This window comes from Rattus rattus, chromosome 1 (assembly GCF_011064425.1).
Source record: "Rattus rattus isolate New Zealand chromosome 1, Rrattus_CSIRO_v1, whole genome shotgun sequence".
Classification (NCBI taxonomy): domain Eukaryota; kingdom Metazoa; phylum Chordata; class Mammalia; order Rodentia; family Muridae; genus Rattus; species Rattus rattus.
This window is the reverse complement of record NC_046154.1, coordinates 153,902,678-153,918,766: the sequence shown is the minus strand read 5'-3', so window position 1 is coordinate 153,918,766 and position 16,089 is coordinate 153,902,678. Positions and strand designations below refer to the sequence as shown.

At 51.7% G+C, this 16,089-nt stretch overlaps 1 protein-coding gene across 3 annotated transcripts in view; it reads right to left on the bottom strand.

The window, feature by feature from the left end:
- Gng7 (G protein subunit gamma 7) overlaps positions 1–16,089 on the bottom strand; it is a 60,513-nt gene that overhangs the window by 12,540 nt on the left and 31,884 nt on the right. Inside the window, exon 3 of one of the 3 annotated variants that reach the window (XM_032907438.1) lies at positions 4,629–4,704. The exons of the other annotated variants lie outside the window; for them this stretch is intronic. The gene's annotated coding sequence lies outside the window, so the exon portion shown is untranslated. The remainder of the gene's footprint in view (positions 1–4,628; positions 4,705–16,089) is intronic. 3 annotated transcript variants of the gene reach the window in all.

Here is a 16,089-nt window from a genome sequence, read left to right as displayed (position 1 = left end):
AGGCCTCACATGCCTTGGCCTGAGGCCCCTTCCTGTCTTGTCAGAGCCATCAGCATGGAACTTCCTGGTCTCTCTGCCTCTGACCCCTTGTCTTGCTCTGAGGAAGACCACATGGAGACATTAGGTCCTGGATGATGCCGGGTGGCCCCCAGCTCATTTGGAATCTACTTGTTATGGGAGGGGACAGGCAGTCCCAGGCCTCAGATTTCACATGGATGTTTACAGAGCTACCCTCTCCAACACGTTCTAGAAGCTGGTATCCAGAGCTGGCTGGCACCGGACCGGACGATGTCAGGGACAAACATACCCGACTCCAGGGACTCATTTTCAACCCTGCTTTCATTGAGCTGATTCTGTCCCCGGAACTGCTGTCCATCCCAGGACCTCGGCCCCACTGCCAGGTGCCTGGAGTGGAGCTCACATCACACTCGAAGCTCAGTGAGTGCCACACATGGCCTTGATTTGGCTGTGCAGGAGGTGACAGCCCAGCCAGAGAAGGGAACAAGTACTGGCCTCTGGTGGCTGCTCCTGTGCTGTGGGAACCTAGAAGTCCCCACACTGCCGTACAGGGCTGGGGTCTGCTCCCTTGGGGGAAGAACTCTAAGAGTCTCATGAACATCCTGCCGAGTGGCTCAGTGAGGCTTGCCCAGTGTGAGTGAGGCAGGAGGATAATAAACACCAAACAAGGAAAGGACTGGAGACATGCCAGCGGTAAAACGCTTGCAGAGCAGAGCAGGCAGTCACAGGTTCAAACCCACATAAGGATCCAGGTCACGCAGTGCAGATCTGGGGTGTGTGCTGGGGGCAGAGACAGGAGATTCCTGGGGTCACCCTGCCTCAGGAAACATGGGCCTCGGCTTGTGAGCCCACCCATCAATGCACGCGCACACACACACAATAGTAAATGTATTTTAAGAGTGGATAGGGCTGGAGAGATGGCGCTGTGTCTATGACTACTGCTCCCGCAGAGGACCCAGGTTCAGTTCCAGCGCCCACATGGGCTTCACAACCCGTCTGTGACCCCAGCTCTGGAGAACCTGACGCCCCCTGCTGGCCTTCGCAGGTCCTACACTCAGGTTTACAGAATAACATGAAGGCAAAATACACATAAAATAATTTTATGAGACGGACCCCCAACCTCCTGCGCTGAAGAGACTCCTTCATAAAATAATTTTGTAAAAAAAAAAAAAGATAAGTGGCATATCTGTATACTAGTAAGTTAGACAGTTGGCCTAAAAGACAAAATATTAATTTAAAAAAAGACAGGGCTCGGGGTTGGGGATTTAGCTCAGTGGTAGAGCGCTTGCCTAGCAAGCGCAAGGCCCTGGGTTCGGTCCCCAGCTCCGAAAAAAAGAAAAGAAAAAAAAAAAAAAGACAGGGCTGGAAAGATAGCTCAGCGGTTAGGAACACCGACTGCTCTTCCAGAGGTCCTGAGTTCAATTCCCAGCAACCACATGGTGGCTCACAACCATCTGTGATGGGATCTGATGCCCTCTTCTAGTGTCTGGAGAGCGACAGTGTGCCCATATAAATAAAATTAAAAAATCTCAAAGAAAAAAAAAGAAAAGACAAACTGCTGAATCAGGCATGACTCAGGTGAAATTTAAGAGAGAGCGAGAGATTGATTGATTGATTGATTGATTGATTGATTTCCTACACGTATACACCCTGGAGCTGACTGACAGCCCTGGGGGTGCGGCGACCGAGCCGGGTCCTCCGCGGGAGCCACCAGGGTGTAACTGAGCCACTCCAGCCTTTGCTGCTGCTCTGGCCACATTCTTACACAGTAGAGCGGACAGGACCTACCCGTGTGGGGAATCTGGATTTGAACTCCCAACTCTGCGCCTACTCTGAGATGACAGAGGTCCCTGTGGGTCATGATCGAAGGAGAAGCTGTGACTCAAGCGCTGCAAACTCAACCACACCTCACTGGCTCCAGCCAGCTTTGTCTTTTCCTCTCTGTTTGCTTGCTCTGGTTTTTAGGGACAGGGTTTCTCGGTGTAGACTTGGCAGGCCTGGAACTCACGACATCCGCCTGCCTCTGCCTGATGAGTGCTGGGACTAATGGCGTGGACTAACCACCCGCTCTAATGCAGCTTTTTTTTTTTTTTTTTTTTTCGGGGCTGGGGACCGAACCCAGGGCCTTGCCCTTGCTAGGCAAGCGCTCTACCCCTGAGCTAAATCCCTACCCCCGTCTAACGCGGCTTTTAAAAGAGAAACTTTGCTTAAAATATTATCAGTCCTGTGACACAGGACCCTAACTCTGCTTTCCAGCTCCTGGGAATTCAGAGAGGTCAGGCGCTGCAGGCAAGGTGACAGAGGCCTGACGCCCAGGCCTCAGAAGCCGAGGCAGGAGAGTCAGGAGTTGTGGTCCAGCCTGGGCTGTGTGAAATGCTGTCATAAAAAAAGAAAACGAAACAGAGGAATGAATGAGCGAAATTAAAGACGGACTGCATCCCTCCGCAGATGGGCACCACTGTATTCTCATTTTGTCTTCCAGTTTGTTTTATTCCAGGGCAGTCCCTGGAACTCCCAGCCAAGGTCAGAGTGCACAGAGGCACATGCACCAGCTGAAGGAAAACAAAATTCCAGGGGCCTGTGGATGCATGGAACATTCGGGAGGGCTGCCGGCTGCTTTGATGTGAGCCACTCGTGGGAGGGTGGGGAACTAGAAGTTAGGTTAAAGCCAGGACCCACAGCTGATAGGTGACTGGGACCAGAGAGCCGGGACGGCTGCAGGCTGGGTGGAGAGCCAGGGAAGTGGGACGCTTTAGGGGAGCACTGACTGTGGGCCATCCATCTTGGCAAGCTGTGGTATGTGTACACACCACACGCCCATACACATAGACCACATGAACACACATGGGAACATGTCACACATACACACACACACATACACACACGAACTCAAACCACACCACACACAGGAACACACACATGAACATGCACACATATGCACAAACACATGAACATGTCCTCACTCATACCACACACATGACACACACACAAACATGCACACACATGCACAGACACACATGAACATTTACATACACATGCACGTGTATGACAATACACGTGCACACATTCAAACACACACAACACACACACACACACACACACACACACACACACACACGGTCTTACTCACTATCCCAGCTGGCTGTGTTTTGTGTGCTCATGCACGTGAAGGCCAAAGGAAGCCCGGCCCTTCTCGGCTGCTGTCTGTCTTGTTTATTGAGAACAGTGGGTTGGGCGGAGCACTTCATTAACTTTAGGATCCTGTTGCCCTGTCTCTCTAGTTCTGAGGTTACATGGGTACTGGAGATCTGAGCTTGGGCCCCCATTTTGCACAACTTTACCAACATAGATGTCTCCCCAGCCCCTAGGCTGGCCTTGAACTTGGGCTCAAGGGCTGCCCCCTCCCGATCTGTAGGACACTGGGTGGAGCTGGGTTGGAGAGGGGACGGACAGCAGGGGTCTTGTCCTTCTGTTCAGGCCTTAGCTGGCAGATTTCTGGGGACTGACTCAAGCTGAGGTCCCTGGTGAGATCAGGCAGTTAGAAGCCGGTCATCGCTCCTGGGGGATCCCCATCTCTGAAGCTGCTTCTGTAGTGGGCTGTCCCTCGTGAGGCCAACCCAGGGTGGACTTCCTGCCCAGGTTGGGCTGGTGGCTCACGAGGCAGGAGGCTGCTGCCCTCTGACTGGGACAGTCCCTGTGACTCCAGCCACCCACCTCAGCCCCTCTTCCATCACAAACAGTGGATGTTCTCACAAAACAACAGGGGTTTTTCCACCCACACAATGGGTGGCTGCTTAGCCTGAGACCAGCCTTCTCTGCTGGAGGAGGAGGTTTAGGGAAGCCTGAGGCCTGAACCCTTCACTGTGGGGAGCAATATTCCTGGGCTCCACCCTCTCTATGGCCACATGCATAGACATCTCTCAGGTACCCCAAATCACACAGTAGGGGCTGAGGCTCTAGGACATCTGTCATCTCACCTTAGATATGACTGACACCCAGATGCTGGAGGTGACTTCTCATCCCACAACCCCAAACGCTCTGCAGGGTGCCTACGGTGACCCCGATGACCTCTGGGGGATCAGGGTCTGGCTCCACCACACTCAGCTTCTCATTTTATTTTTGAGACAGTTTCTCTGTGTCGTCCTGACTTGTCCTGGAACTCACCCTGTAGACCAGGCTGGCCTTGAACTCACAGAGATTCGCCTGCCTCTGACTCCAGAGTGCCGGGACTGTGCCCCCCACCTCCCCACCATCCATTTTGAAGTGCAGATTCACAGAAGCTATCCCTGTGCTGTCCCTGTGCCGGATGGTGTCCCACACCCGTGTCCTGGTCACCCTCAGTAAGCTGTGCTTCAGTGGGTAAGACCACGTGCTTTGCAAAGGCGAGAAACCCAAGTTTGAGTCCCCAGGCATGGCTGTGTGGATCTCTAAAACCAGAACTGAGGTCGAGATGAGAGTCTCACAGGCAACAAGCCCAGCTCCAGGTCCAGTGAGAGGCCCTGTCTCAAGGTGACAGAACGTGACTTTCTCAGATCTCCACACGTGTGCATCTGCATACCACACTCACACACATGCACTCACAGATCGCCTGCCCCCAAGGTTCCCAGTGCCTTCTCCCAACATGCACCAGGACACCGATGTAGTTGTGATCCCCCTCCTCAGTGCCTGAGGACACATCCCAAGACCCTTAGCGATAATGAAAAAGAAAACAGAACCAGACATTATAACCATCAATAAGAGACACAAAGTCAACTACGATTGTAACAAAATTACCACATCACTACCAATCAGCACAGAGGGTCCTGCCTACCAGTCCCTGGCTCAGGAAGCTGAGGCACAAGGTGGCCATGAGCTTGAAAACAGCCTGGGCTGCGGAATAAAGCTGTCCTACTGAAGAAAAGCGGGCAGACGGGAAAGAAAGGGAGAGCCACCGCGGCGGGTGAGGGCAGCAGGTAGCAAGGGGAAGACATTTTGCCTTTGGGGCGAGTTGGTCACAGCAGCTCCCACTAGCACCTTCAAGGACACCAAGCCTGCTGCAGTCTGAGACACCGTCTTGCTGTGGGGCCCTCCGACCATGACCTGGGTGCAGCCATGGCAGCTGGACACTTGGTGCCAGGCTCCTCGCTCCTCTTTAAATACGGGGTGATCCAGAGTCTTCAGATATTCTCTTCCCACCTCTTCACAACCAAGATTCCGCTTAGGATGCAGGGAGGATGGAGATGCTTGCTTGGGTGACTGAGTGAGAGGTGACAGAGTGGACTCTCTTCCCAAAGCTAAGACGGGCAGAGACCTGCTCTGACCCTAAGCAGCCTGGGTAAAATCTGGGAACGTGGTGTGTGCACACGAACATGTGTGTACACACGCATGTATATGTGTGTGCGTGCATGTGTGTGCATGTGTGTACATGAGTATGTATACACACGCATGTGTGTGAGAGTGTATGTGTACATGTGTGTATATGTGCCTGTGTACGTGTGTCTGTGTGTATGCATGAGTGTGTGCATGCAGGTGGCAGTCACACCGGGTGGGGTAGAGCTCCTGGCTTGGAATGGGAGGAAGCAGGGACTCAGCTCAGACCCACAGGCCCAGGCTCCACTGGGGGGACAGCTTCCTAGTTGACATTTCCATGTTGCCTCTGCCTGCTCCCCTCCCAGTCCCACCTCAAAGTCTCCAAGAGCCCAGACTCTGAAATGTCAGTGGGTAGCCTCCTGGAAGGATCTGAAAACAAAGAGTTCTCACTTCTCTTTTTTCTGCCCCTCAGAAACAACCAAGGAAGCCAGCCCCGGTCTCACCAGCTCAGCAAGAGCATGGGAAACCCCCAAGACTTTTCCTGTGTCTTCTCAGGAGGAGGTCGGACGTGAGAGAAACTCCAGAGAACCTGAGGGGTTTTAGAGCTGGGCTTCTGAGTCTCCTGGGACCCAGGGCGGCTGGGCTTCCACCTTTTGTGGATAAGAGTCTCGTGTAGTAGCCCAGGCTGTCCTGGAACTCTGTGTAGCTGAGGATCTGTTTCCACCTCAGGAAAGCTGGGATGGTAGGTGCCACTCCCCGGCTTGGTTTCTGGGTACTGAGGGTGAAACCAGGACCTCGTGCACACTGGGCAAGGGCCCTGCCTACTGAGCACCAGAAACGGAGCCATTTTACATAAGAGAAGGCAAGTTCATTGACACGGAATTACCGCTCAGAGCACGAGCATCCTGCCAGAGCTGAACAATGTTTGACCATACTAATTCCAGAACATTCCATCACCACAGAACTGGCCCTACTTCCATACGCTGTTCCAATTAAGCCAGGTGCGATGGCATATACCCGTCATCCCAGCACTGAGAAGGCTGAGGCAGGGGGATTTCTGTGAGGGGGAGGTTAGCCTGGACTATAGAGTAAGTTCAAAGCTAGCACAGGCTGAAGAGTGAGGCAGCTTCGACCCAGATACGAATTACAAAATACACATAAATAAACAGGCTAGACCCTCAGGTGGGCCAGGCTCGGGAGAGCCATTAGGTTTCTGGTTTGACGACGGAACACACTCTGGCTAAACCTTCAAGCTTTACTTACTCCCGGGCTGGCAAGGTGGCTGAGTGGTAAAAGGTGCTTGTGGCCAACCCTGACGTGATGACCTGAATCCCAGGTCTGCGTGGTGAAAGGAGAGAGCTGCCATCTGACCTTTGGCCTCCAAATGTGTGCCCTGGCTTGTGCCCACACATGAAAGAGATAAACGGGAGGAAAATTTTAAAGCAAAATCTTTAGTTCTTGCTTAGGCTGCTTGGGAGAATAGTAGGCAGCTGTGAAAAAGGTCAAGGGTAGATGAAGTTCTGGGGTGAGGGTCATGCTGGATCAGAAGGAAGGGTCGACAGACATGTGGGGAGGGGAAAGCTCCTTACAGGGAAGCCAATGGAAAACAGGGACTCACCAACCCTGTCCTGGATTGGCTGTGAATCTGGGTAGAAGCTGTGTCCTTTAGAATTATCTGAACGTGACCTCTGCCTACAGGGGTAGGGTGCAGTGTGGTTCAGTGCGCGCCTTTTTCCCACGAGTCTGCCACATGCAAGCTGCACAGATGCTGGGTGGAGACAGCCCAACCTTCCCTCCTTAGGGTCCCGAGCTCTCTGAGGACGTGCACATGCGGCCCTGTGCTGGGGTGACCGATTGGTTGGTAGAGTGATTGCCTCACACATGGAAAGTCTTGAGTTCTACCCCAGTGATAGGGGATCATGAAGTGTGGGCTCTCACTCAGTCATCCAGGTCTGCCTCAAATTCATGGTGATCCCCCTGCATCAGCCTCCTGAGTACTGGGATGACAGGTATGAATTATGATGCTCAATTCAGAGAAATTAGCTTTGTGTTTGGAGACAGGGTCTCGGGTAGCCCAGGCTAGTCTAGAACTCAGTATGTAGCTGAGAATGACCTTGAACTCCTGATCCTCCCGCCTCTGAATCCTCAGTGCAGGGGTGACAGGTGAGAAACTATGTCACAGAGCATGTGTCCATAAGAGTCATCTATGTTGGAGCAAGCAGTAGAATGAATGCCCTTCTCTTTTTATGGCTGAGTAATATTCCACTGTATGGACGTACCACCATATGGGTGGATCTTGTTTTTACTTCTCAGCTGTGAAGATGCATGTGCAACCACCTGTCCCCACCCTGGCTTTCCATTCTTCTGAGGATACAGCAGGGTGGAGTGGGTGTGAGGTTATTAGGAAATTCTGCACTCTCTTTAACAGCCAGCTTCCTGTGTGAAGCTGCAAAGTTCTCTTAACTCGCCAGACAACCCCACGCTCTCCTTAGCCCTGCACCCTCCTCTGCTAAAGCGGCTCAGGGTCCGTGAGTCCCCCGGAGTAGGCTGAGGTAGGGGTGCCCTGCTGCCTCTGCACAAATGGCTCAAGCTTCCTGAAATAGGACAAAGGTCACCGTGAGCCCTCAGGCGGGAAAGAAAAGCAGGCGGTGACTTTGATTTCTTTTTATTTGGCCTCGCTCCAGGATGCGTCTGGAAGGCTTCTGGGAAACTGAACTGCCCAAAAGAAGCAGAGCCAGCCCGCGACGTGCGCGCGCGCAGCCACTAGCAGCCGCGCGCAGTTACCCACGTCTGTGTATTACACAGACGTGCTCTCTCGCTGTCCTAGGGAGAGACCCGGCGCACAGGCGCACAGGCTCCCGTGACGTGCCGCAGGGCTAGCCAGAGACAGTCAGCCAGGTCACCTCCTGACGTACACGGGACACCACCATAGGCAGGGACGCCGCTGTCTCTGCAGATCTGCAGAGCATGGGTGAAATCCACACATTCTGCAGACACCCGGGCCTTAATTGTTGAAAATCCCGAAAGCCAAAAGCCAGGGTGTCACCTTCCTTGCAGGAGGGAAGCCTCAGGACTTGTCAGCAGGGTGTTTGTTTGTTTTGTTTTGTTTTACTGATAGTGACAGGGATGAAAGCCAGAATATCAGTCAGCTAATAAATCTAACCTGGCCCCTTCAACCCCTCTTTTTAAGAGTCTTGCTTCTGTAGACCAAGCTGTCCTGGAAATTGCTGTGTAGGTAGACCAGGCTGGCTTTACCTCCGAGCTAAGAGACCCGCTTGCTTTTACCTCCGAGTGGTTCACTACAAACAGCTCCCAGACCTCTTTAGTCTTTATTTTGAAACAGGAATTCACTGAGGATCTGGGCTGGCCTTGAATTTACAACCCTTCAAAATGTCATCCTTCAAAATGCTGGTGTGGCACATGTGTGTCAGATACCCTTACCTTGGCTGTCCAAGGCAACCGTCAGTTTTCTGTCTGGGTTGCAGCCTGAGATCAACAGGTTCAGTCAGAATCCTCTCCACCGCACATACCAGGTTCCTGTATCATAGACACACAGATACACACACACACACACACACACACACACACACACAGACACACACACACAGACACACATATAGACACACAGACACACACAGACACACAGAGACACACACACACAGACACACACAGACACACAGACACACACACACAAACACAGACACACACACAGACACACACACACACATAGACACACACACAGACACACACACAGACACACACACACACACAGAGACACACACACAGACACACACACACACATAACACACACACACACACACACACAGGCCTGATGCCCTGGGGACATTGGTTGGGGTCATTCTCTATGGGGTGCCCTGGGCCCTGCCCAGGAACTCCACCATCTTCTTGCAAGGGGGTGGAGACATCGCTCTAAGAGATTTGGGTCACACGGCTGGTTGGGGTGATCAGAGTCTCCGGTCTTTGTCTCCCGGCTGTAGTTGGGAGGATTTGCACCTTGGACGAACTCCCACACAAGAAAAACCTCCGGCTGGCATGAAGCCAATGTCCCTGGCCTGTCTGTGGCTCGTCTGCCTGAAGTCAGGAAATGGCTGGAGAGGCAGTGACTGTTAAGGAAAACATCCCAAGAATGTAAACTTCCCCTCTGCCCCTGGCTCCTGAGACAAGCTCTGGAAGGCTCCCGGTGTTCCCAGCCACAGCCAGGCACCTGCAGGATTCACACTCACGCTGCCCGCGCAGGGTTCCAGTGACAGTTATCAAGCAGAGGCCCCTGTGGCTCACCTCCTAGGGAAGCTGGCTGCGGCACAGCTGGCTTCAACCGAGGCATGCGGGTGGGTGTGACCTCTTCATCTGGCCACCAGGCGAGGCGGCGACAGGTGGGAGAGCATGTGTGGAAACACAAGATGCACAGCATGTGTGCTCTCACACACATACATGCATGTTATACATACATACACACATGCACAAAACATGCACACATGTGCACACGCATGCATACACCATGGACACACATGCATGCACACGGATTATGCGTGCGCACACACACACACACACACACACACACACACACACACACACACACTGCTTGGGGCTTGTCTCCATTCCGCCTCTCAGGCCTCTAAGAGCCGCTGGGGTGCAGGTGCCCTGATATCCTAAGTCCATGGGAGTCCCAGCTTCACATGGCCTGAGGTCCCCCCCACTAGTCCACCCTCTTCACCATCTTTTCTAAACAAAAGACTCCCAGTGCCCCGAGTGACCATTGCTCACTGGTAAAAGACTGAGGAGGCTTCCTGGGAGGGGCAGAGAAACACCGGTTCTCACACAGCAGGACTGCAGGCCTAGAGAGGAGGGGTGGAGTGTGCAGACTCCGTGGCCCAGGAGGCCAGTCAGTCAGATCTGAGCTCAAAACAAAGATGCATCCATCCTGGGGTCCTAGAGCCTGTCTGCAGGGTCATGCAGTCACCTGGCAAGGCCTCTCTGCTCCGAATCCTGACACAGAACACAGAATAGGGCGTCCACCTTCTTGGGCTACTGAGGTGGCTCGGTAGATAAAGCGGCCTGCGGCCAAACCCGGCTACCTGAGAATCATCCCTGGACACACAGAGTAGAGAGAGATCCGTCTCCCACAAAAGTTGTCTTCTCACCTCCACATGCATACCCAGCCACATACACACACACAGCAGACACCATACCCACAAACCACACAGCACACACACAGCACATACCACATACCACAGAACACACACCACACACACCACATAGCACACAGCACACAACACATAGCACACACACAGCACACACACAACACACACGACACACACAACACATACCACATACACAGCACACACCACATAATACACACACACACACACCACACATACCACACATAACACATCACACACCACATAGCACATACAAACTCACTCAGTCACAACCGCCTTGTACGATAGAATGAAATCCTGTCACTATGGCCTTTCCTCACTGGGGACAGATAGCGAGAATGTTTGGGAAGGAAAGGAAGATTCTCCATCTCAGGCTCATTCGTAAACCAGCACTTGGTACCCAGTCTGTGATCCCAGCATTGGGAGGGTGAGGCAGGAGGATAGCATATTTGGGTTACTTAGAGAAGCTGTGTCAGAAGGAAGTCACGCAGCAAGGCGGTGCCTTTAATCCCAGCAGAGGCAGGTGTATCTCTGTGAATTCGAGGGCAGCCTGGGCTACAGAACAGCCAGGGCTACACAGAGAAATCCTATCTTAAAAAAAAAGAAAAAAAATCAAATTAAAAAGTATGCTACGGGGGTTGGGGATTTAGCTCAGTGGTAGAGCGCTTGCCTAGGAAGCGCAAGGCCCTGGGTTCGGTCCCCAGCTCCGGAAAAAAAGAATCAAAAAAAAAAGTATGCTACGAAAAGAAAAGACAGCACATCCACTGACATGCTGCAGCCTCATCTGTCCTCTGAGCACAGTTGACACCGAAGTAGACTTTAATGGTCAAAAGTTTCAGCTTGGGGTTGGGGATTTAGCTCAGTGGTAAAGCGCTTGCCTAGCAAGCCCAAGGTCCTGGGTTCGGTTCCCAGCTCCGGAAAAAAAAAAAAAGTTTCAGCTTTCCTAAGAAAAGTTACATGCATGTGAGTGTCCATGTAGACATCTTACAGTGCACATGACTGGGAAAGCTATAGGTAGCTAAGTTTCCCTAGAACTATTTCAGGGCTGGTACAAGACACAGTGGCGGTACAGTTGTAGAGCTCAGAAATTACGACAATACTAGGGGCGTGGTCTAGGTGAAGCTCCCATTGAAATCCCTCAGTGAGCGACCTGGGGGCGTGGTCAGAGAAAGTCCCGCCCACAATCCCCGCAGTGAGGGGGCTGGGGGCGTGGTCAGGGTTGCACTCTGTTTTAGCATGAGACAAGATAGTTTCCTCTCCCATTAATGCAAAATAATAGCCAAAGCGAGCTAGGAGGTAACTCTATACACGCTGGAGACAACTAAGAGTATTAACGTCATGCAAATGTCTGCACAGCTGAGCGCGAATGAAGGAACGGACAGCGGGAACTTCTAGAAGGAAACGGAAATTAGGGAATCATTAACGGATTGTAGCAGTAGAAAGGTCAATCCCGGAGTCCACTCGTGCGCTTAGAGTATCTTCACACAAGTTACTGATTGACAGCAAGGGAAATGCAAGAGTAATTAAAGCTGAGGTGTGTCTCTGTATCCTGGAACACAGGACAGCAGGCGCTCCTGATGCTGCGCATGCGCACAACGGTCTGCACTTTCTGCAGGCACGCAGCACCCAAATAAAGAATCCCAGAACTTCCTGGGAGACATTAGAAAACTCCTAACTGGGGTGGTGGTGGTATTTGTACTGGCTGGTTTTGTGTGTCAACGGACACAAGCTGGAGTTATCACAGAGAAAGGAGCCTCGGTTGAGGAAATGCCTCCATGAGACCTCCATAAGGCATTTTCTCAACTATTGATCAAGAGGGGAGGGCCCAACCCATTGTGGATGGTGCTGTCCCTAGGCTGGTGGTCTTGAGTTCTATAAGAAAGCAAGCTGAGAAGCCAGGGGGAGCAAGCCAGTAAGTAACATCCCTCCATGGCCTCTGCATCAGCTCCTGCCTCCTGACCTGCTTGAGTTCCAGTCCTGACTTCCTTTGGCGATGAACAGCGATGTGGCAGTGTAAGCTGAATAAACCCTTTCCTCCCCAACTTGCTTCTTGGTCCTGATGTTTGTGCAGGAATAGGAACCCTGACTAAGTGTTCTTGTCTACAGTGAGTGGTTTGTCCCCAAGAGAAGATTAGAATCAAGAATGTGAAGGGGCCAAGGACACGCACGGCTCAGTGGGTCAGTGGATTTTACATGCCTGAGTTCAAATTCCCAGCAGCCACAGAACATAGGCCTGTGGCTGTGCATGCCTGAACCCTGAACAACGGCACTCACTGTGTGCGGAGACAGGAGGATGGCTGGGCTGCTGATCCCTGCCCAGCTCCGTGAGTGAGGCTCTGTCTCATGGGGATAAGATGAACAGTGACAGAGCAGGGAACCCAAGTCCTCTTCTGGCCTCTGTGTACACACACTCACACACTTACACTCTCACACACTCACACACACATCACACACTCATACACTCACACACAGACTCGCACACTCACACACACCACACACTCACACACTCACACTTTCACACATGCCACACACTCATACACACACACTCACACTGACACACACACATTCACACTGACACACACACATACACACTCTCACACACTCACACTCATGCAAACACACTCACATACACACACTCAAACACACGCACTGACATACCACACACATACACTTAACACACCCTCACACACAACACACACTCTCACACACACCACATGCTCACACTCACACTCTCACACTAATGCACACACACTCATATTCTCACACACTCACACTGACACACACACACAGTCACATTGACACACCACACACACACACACTCACACACACCACACACACACCACACACACCACACACCTCACACACACACACCACACACACACAAAAACACACACCACAACACACACACACACACCCACACACACACACACCCACCCACACACACACACACACACACACACACACACACACACACACACACACACACACACACACACACACACACACACACACACACACACACACACACACACACACACACACACACACACACACACACACACACACACACACACACACACACACACAGACACACACACTCACACACACAGTGGTGTGTGCCTGTTTTCTGAGCACTGAGGCGAAGGCAGAAGGATCTTGTTTTGAGATCAACTTGGAGCACAGAGGCATAGAAAACCTAACAAATTAAAAGAGGAAAAGAAAGCAACTGCCCCTTTGCTGGGGCAGAGGCCTGTCACCTGGGTGCTGTGTAGATCCCGGACTGGGTGAGCCCAGGGAGGGGTTCACAGTAAACAGAGGCCAGAATAACATGGGCCTAGGCTCACAATCGCTGCCCAAGGGGGTTGGGACAGACTCTCACCAAGAAAGACAATGAGTGGGGACTGGAGAGATGGCTCAGCGGTTAGAGCACTGACTGCTCTTCCAGAGGACCTGAGTTCAATTCCCAGCAACCACATGGTGGCTCACAACCATCTGTAATGGGATCTGATGTCCTCTTCTGGTTTGTCTGAGGACAGCTACAGTGTACTCATATACAAAATAAATATTTAAAAAGAAAAGAAGTCCTTCCCCCTCGACACCTCTGCCTGGCCAATGCCATCCCTATGCAACCTCACAGGGCCGGGCCTCAATGTCAGCATTACCATCACGGCTGTCTCTCATTCACCACGCAGTTAGGGAACAGCACTTTCTACATCCTCACAGGGAGCAAGCTGATGTCCAGTGTAGCAGATTCCACTGATCCTTCTACTGGCACTATTCTGGGTAGCCCAGGGAGGGGTGGGGGTGGGGGTGGGGGCTCAACTTTCTTTTCTTTTTTTTTTTTTTTTTTGAGCTGGGGATCGAACCCAGGGCCTTGTGCTTCCTAGGCAAGCGCTCTACCACTGAGCTAAATCCCAACCCTGGGCTCAACTTTCCTAACCCTTAACCCACAAAGGGAAAAAATTTTAAAAAAAATAAAAATAAAAATAAATTTAAAAAGGGGTTGGGGATTTAGCTCAGTGGTAGAGCGCTTGCCTAGCTCCTCAGCTCCGGAAAAAATAAAAAAATAAAAAAAAATTTAAAAAAATTAAAAAAAAACAACAAAAAAGAGGAAATAAATACATTTTTAAAAAAGGAAGAAGATAAGAAAAGACAATAATGTCCAGTGAGAAGGCTCACTGAGTTAAGGTGCTTGTGGCTAAGTCTGACCACCTAAGGACCCCGGCCTCCTCCTCCACTTCCATTAGGTACTGGTCTGGAAATGGCAGCTGATGTGATGGGGCAAGAGGGGGAGATAAATGCTAGGCGAATGGGACAGAGGAGGTAAGGCTGCTTGTTAAAGGTCTCCTGGAACCTAAGGTCTGTGGTCCTGCAGAGGCACTGCAAGACATGGGTGGCTGCCTCAGGGCCATGGAGAAACAGCAAGGAGACAGCCTGCCCCAGGGCAGTAGGATTTGCATATTAATCAGATCCTCTGAGAAGGAAGAGAGGACCTCAGGATGTCAGTATCCCGAGGCAGGAGGGTCTCTGAGTTCAAGGCCAGCCTAGTCTTCAGAGGGAGTTCCAAGACAGCCAGAGGAGCACAGAGAAACCCTGTGTCAAGAACAAAAACTAAACTAAACAAACAAAAAAATAACAGAGACCAAAATATAGTATTCATGGGTTGTTTTCCCTCAAAACTGACAGCTGGAGACTTGCACAGAGCCGGGCTGGGGTGTGCCCAGGAAGGCTGAGGCTGGACGCTGGCCCTGTGGAACTTTCTCCTGTCAGCGACCATATTTCTTCTCCACCCTCCTCTGACCTTTGCTCTTCTGATGACGTAATTCTCCTTGGCCTCTCTGTGGGAACTCGAGTTCACAGTGACCGGCTCACACTGTGGCCTGGGTGACGCACCCATCTGAGCTCTCACGTTCTTCAGCCCAGGTTGGTTGGTCACACCAGGCACTGTAGCACAAGTCACCTTCCCGGGGAAGCCAGCTTCTTTTCCACGACCACCCTCCGGCCCAACCTTCTGATTGATTGATTGATTTTGTGGTCTGTTTGTTCAGGTGTGATGGGAACGCCATCCCTGAGATCTCAGGTTCCTGCCTCTTCTCAGATTTCTCCAGTCTCATGTTTGGATGGGGTCCTCCACCTTTGTGTGGAACCTGTGACAAGAATCGGGAAGCCCCGATACCACATCTACCTCTGTCACTGAGGGTGTCACCCAGTTTCTGCCACAGTGTGGAGGGGTCCTGAGGACATCTGGGTCAGACACCCAAACACGAGGGCCACACCATGTGGACTCCAAGATAGGAACGCCGAGACGGGAAGTAGCTTTCAGAGTGTTGGAATGGAAGTGGCCGGGGACAAAGCGGGAACTTTGGGCTAGCTTAATAGTCTGGGAATGGACCGGAAGGACAGGCATGCAAGACTGTATAAAGTCTTTTTTTGTTTTTCTTTTTTTTTTTTTTTTTTGGTTTTTTTTTCGGAGCTGGGGACCGAACCCAGGGGCCTTTGCGCTTCCTAGGCAAACGCTCTACCACTGAGCTAAATCCCCAACCCCTAAAGTCTTTATCTTAATAAAGCTGCTAGAAGTAGACTCGGGGGCATAGCCTTCAAT